Raw genomic sequence first — 4,947 nt, forward strand, 5'->3', positions numbered from 1 at the left:
ACTTATAGACGACAAATGTAATTCCAGGCGGTGAGGCTGAATTATGAATTCACTAATAGCCTCCCCTAAGCGATGGTGCGACCGGCGCAGTCACATTTCTCTATCGCACCGTTGGGCTGTGCATTCAGCAGTTTACCGGGAGGTTGGCGATTGAACCCCGCACAGGGGTGGTGTATTTGCTGCTCTCCCTCCAACTGCGAAGTTGTCTGCTTTTCCTGGGGTCAGGCAAACAATTTCCAGAATAGGTGCTTCTCATTCTGTTTCGCTGCTGTCGTTTGTCCCGTGTCCAGGAACCGGGCCCTCTCCAATGGCAGAAAATTTAACCTTTTTGTTTCAAAACTTTTCTTTGACACCTGAGTGCCCAGTGACAAGCATTGCCCTCCTCAACAGAGAACAGGAGAAGACCACGCAGACCTCCACGAGTGTGTCATCTCAACTGTGCACATTGGGCCAAAATATCAATGTGAAATATTTATGTTGAGTGTTTTGGGAAGGAAATGAGAAGGCGAGGTGCAGAACAGTGCGCCCTTAGACGGGAAAGCTGCAAACGATAACATTACGTGAACAGGAGAGAATTGGACATGGCGGATGTCAGGCCCTAAAGACATGGAACTCGATATTGAAGACCGGGGGCGCTGTAGGGTCTTCAAGTGGAAAAGGCGGCGTTGTTCTTCCATCTGGAGCTGAGCTTTGCTGGAACACTGCTGCATGCCGGAGACAGAGATGTTGGCCAGGGAACAGGGTGGTGTGTTAAAGTGACAGGCAACCAGAAGCTCAGACCCTTTTTTTGCGGGCAGAATTGAGGTGTTCTGCGAAACAGTCACCCAGTTTATGCTTCATGCCACGTTGGGGAAACCAAACTGTGAGCAGCGAATGCAGCAGACTAGGTTGTGGCAAATGTGCAGGTAAAGTGCTGCTTCACCTGGAAGGTATGTTCGAGCCCTTGGATATTCAGGAGGGAGCAGGTAAATGGGCAGGTGTTACACATTCGGCGGTTCCAGGGGAAATTGCCTTGAGACAATGGGAGGTGGGTGTGGGGTGTTGCGAGTGAAGGAAGAGTGGACCCGAGGTGTAAGCCCCGCCCACTTACCTCCTCTCACATATAAATCCGTGAAGTTGAAAGAATTTTCCAAAGAATAATTCAGTACCACGTGACTCACGAACTAATTTGTATTCATGTTCCGGGGCCAGCATCGTTATTGTGTCACTGCAGCTGCAGGCCATCAGCGGGGGCTCGCTCTATGACGTCACGGCGAGACTGGAAGCCCCCGGGACAGTTTATTAAAGAAACCTCCCTGTGGGTCAGGGCAACCTGCATCGGGAAGCACTGAGATGGCCAACCACTACCAGTTAACATGGGGAACACATCTCCACATTATGCAGCCTCGAGGCAAACTTCCCTTCCTTCTACTTAAAGTTCAAGAGCCCTCAAACCGAAATTCCCCAGGTACGTTTGGAAGAATTTTTCCAGGTGTTCGCAAAGTATATCTATGAGCAATTTGTTAAAGTTTGAACATTGAGAGTATTGAAACTTTGTGCTTTTGAGTGAAATCACAGTTCGAAAAAACAGAATGTTGGAATTTAGACAGAGTTTATGTTTGCGCATCGGCGATATGTCTGCGGGTGCGTGATCGGAGCATAACCCAGAAGGGAAACCATCTCTCCTAAACACTCAATATCCTCTTTCGCAGCTTTCCCGTATAGCAGCGCTCTGTTCTGCACTTTGCCTTCTCATCTGCTTCCCAAAACACTTGGACAATGAGAAGCAGCTGTTATGGAAACTCTTTGCCGCTTGCAATTCTTAAAGCAATGTCAAATGTATTTCACACTGAGCAAGTCTCAGCTTGTTCAAGAGGTGGGGCGGGTACGGGCGATGGGGTGCGCCTGGTTTCTAGCTCGTTGGTCTAGGGGTATGAATCTCGCTTTGGATCTTCTACTACTCCGACTTGCCAGAGATGCGGTGCATGAGGAATGTCAGCAATGAAGCGAGATTGGAAAATTGGGACTGCCCTCCACGGAGAACAGAAGCCTTGCAAATCATGAGAGGCCGAGACAAAGGAAATAATGTTGTGAAAATGCTCCCACGCCTGAAAGGATACACAACGATTCGGCAGAGTTTAAATGTCAGGAGGGAAAGAAATAAAAGTGAAATTAGGAAGAACGTTTTATAACAGGGAGTGGTTAGGGTCAGTAAGTCCCTGTCTGACATTGACAAAGAGGAAGATTCAATGGACCCGAAAGGGAATTCGGTGGTCACGTTCAGATGTACAGATTTACACGGAAAAGGCAAGAGAATTATACGAATTGAGTCACACATTTACTTACGGTGTCGAACCAGCAGAGCGAAGGTGGGCCGCATGGCCTCCGTCTACGCTGTGACACATGTTTTGATTCAGTGTGAGCTGAATATGTCACTAAACACTGGCCCAATTTACACAACTGAGGGGAAGTGCTTGTGGAGATTTGAGTTGTTTCCCGCCGGTCTGCTCTGAACTGAATCCTAACACCTCTTCTCTGAAACGGGAATGAGCTGGTGAAGTTGAAACAATTCGAATTCGAATCCCTGCAGTGTGGAAACAGGCCCTCCTGCTCAACAAGTCCTTATCAACCCTCCGAAGAGTCACCCGCCCAGACCAGACATTTACTTCTGACTGATGCGCCTAACCTACCGACCTCTGGGCACTATGGGGCAGTTTAGCATGGTCAGTCCACCTAACCTGCACATCTTTCGACTATGGAAGGAAACCGGAGCACCGCAGGAAACCCACGCAGACACGAGGAGATTGAACAAACTCTACACAAACAAGCCGCACACGGGTAGGATCGAATTCAGGTCCCGTTATGAGACAGCAGTGTTAACCACTGAGACACAAAGCCACATTATTTGCGGTCGTATTCATTCCCTGCAACAATTCCCCACTCCGGTTCAGACGTGAATGACAGGACGATCAGCATTTCGAAAGCAGCATCACCACGCAGACACAGTTCCCATGATGAGGACACATATCACCGATTGGGAATCATCTCGGAGAGATACAAGTGACAGAGAGTCACATGGAAATGATGGACTGAACGGCTTCAGGCTGCGGCGGAATGACGTCACACGTTGATGCCGTCCCTCTCCCTGTCTCTGGGACAGAGCGGCTGAGGGAGAAACAATGGCTCATTTTCAACTTCATCTGGGACAGTTGGGGCTCAGATATTCACTGCTGCCCGTTCGCAGCAAAGAAACAGACGCCTGTATCAGAAAAGGCCTTCTGCAGGATTGCTGTGTGAAGACGGAATTCTGAGCACCGAGCAGGCTGCACACAAACACACTCATATGAATTTACCTGAGGGAACAGTTTCCGGTGTCCATTTCTCTCTGTCCCGCCATCACAGCATCTTTCTGTCTCTTTGATTACAGACCTTTGTAATGTAGTTAAAACTTGCCCATTTTCCTACGCATTAGTGTAACTGACGTCTCCCATCCCAAGTGATTAAGAGAGAGCAGAAAAGCGAATGGGCTCTGTCCTCCCCCAGAACAGTTTGCAAGTAGAAACAAAATGGTTTAATTATCCGCCAGTGGAGAGAGTCCAGTTGCTGGGAACGGGACAAACAGCAGCGTCCTGGGCGCAGGGAGACGGAATAAGAAGAAAATGTTGTGGAATCTCTTTGCTGCTTGCGATTCTTGGAGCAACTCAAACGTATTTCACACTGAGCAAGTGTCAGCTGCTTCAGGGGAGGGCACTTGGAGCGTCCGGGGTCAGAGCAGCGCGCTCTCAGCTCTGGCTGTGGCTCGTTGGTCTAGTGGTATGATTCTCGCTTCGGGCCTTCAGTTGGGTGGATTTGCGAGAGATCCCGGGTTCGAATCCCGGACGAGCCTTTATTTCTTAAGTTGCCTTGTGCAGAAATGCCGGCGCAAATTCCTCTCAAAGCACATTAATGAAACGAGATCGGACTGCCTGAAGTTGGGATGGGATCGAGCTCCCATTACAGTGAACATGGTAAAATGAAACACTTGCTCAAAGTGAAAACAAGCATTGCACGTAATTCGCCCGCGCAGTCCTCCAGCTCCAATGAATCCTCCAGCTGCATTATTGCTCAATTGTGAGCGTGAAATTTCAGGAAGCGGGGAAGTGAAGTGATTGCAGACAGCGCTGAACAGGTTGACGTTCATGGTGCCGTGTATGAGGATTGTCAGCAATGAAGGTAGATTGGAAAGTTGGGACAGTTCTCCTTGGAGAACAGTAGGTTGAAAGCTGGCCTGATTGTCGTTTTTCAAGTCATGAGGGTCTAGACACAGGAATAATGTAGTGCAAATGCTCCCACGCCTGAAAGGATCGACAACGATTCAGCAGAGTTTTAAAATCACGAGGAAAAGAGGTAAAAGTGACATTAGGAAGAACGTTTTCGTCCAGGGAGTGATCAGGGTCAGTAGGTGACGCAAACTTCAAACAATTATGGTCCTGAACCCATAGGACAGACGGATGGGAGTGGAAGACAAGAAGAAAGAGAGACACAGAGTGAGCGAGAAAAGGGAGAAAAGTCAGAAAAAGAGAAGTTAAGGAAAAACATAGAGAGACTGAGGAAGGGATACAATTCCAGTGGGTCCCAGCCTTCTCTATGGTTTCATACACTCCCTCTCATCCATGAGAGACAATCCCTGCTCCTAGAATCTACGTCAGTCTGGATGGTTCAGGGACGGTGTGGGGGTGATGGACGGTGGTTAATCGATCAAAACTGACACTGAGACTCTAACAGTAACCACACTCATTCACACACACACACTCACACACAAACACACACACACACAAACCCTTTGATACTCACCTCCTGCTCCATCCACATGGCAGGGGGAACTATGGCTGACTGGACCTGCTTTAAATACCTTCAGGTCTATGACTTAAAGACCCTTCTGTGCCCAAACCCAGCTCTTCTACCGAGACTATACCTCCCACAGGGATG

General features: G+C 48.7%; 1 non-coding gene across 1 annotated transcript; it reads left to right on the top strand.

Annotated features, from left to right (window-relative positions):
- The first annotated feature begins 3,775 nt into the window (after positions 1-3,775).
- On the top strand, positions 3,776-3,865 carry trnap-cgg (transfer RNA proline (anticodon CGG)). Its single transcript is given in 2 exon segments — positions 3,776-3,811; positions 3,830-3,865. It is a non-coding gene; the product is annotated as a tRNA-Pro (tRNA).
- The last annotated feature ends 1,082 nt before the right edge of the window (positions 3,866-4,947 follow it).

This window comes from Chiloscyllium punctatum, chromosome 36 (genome assembly GCF_047496795.1).
Source record: "Chiloscyllium punctatum isolate Juve2018m chromosome 36, sChiPun1.3, whole genome shotgun sequence".
Classification (NCBI taxonomy): Eukaryota; Metazoa; Chordata; class Chondrichthyes; order Orectolobiformes; family Hemiscylliidae; genus Chiloscyllium; species Chiloscyllium punctatum.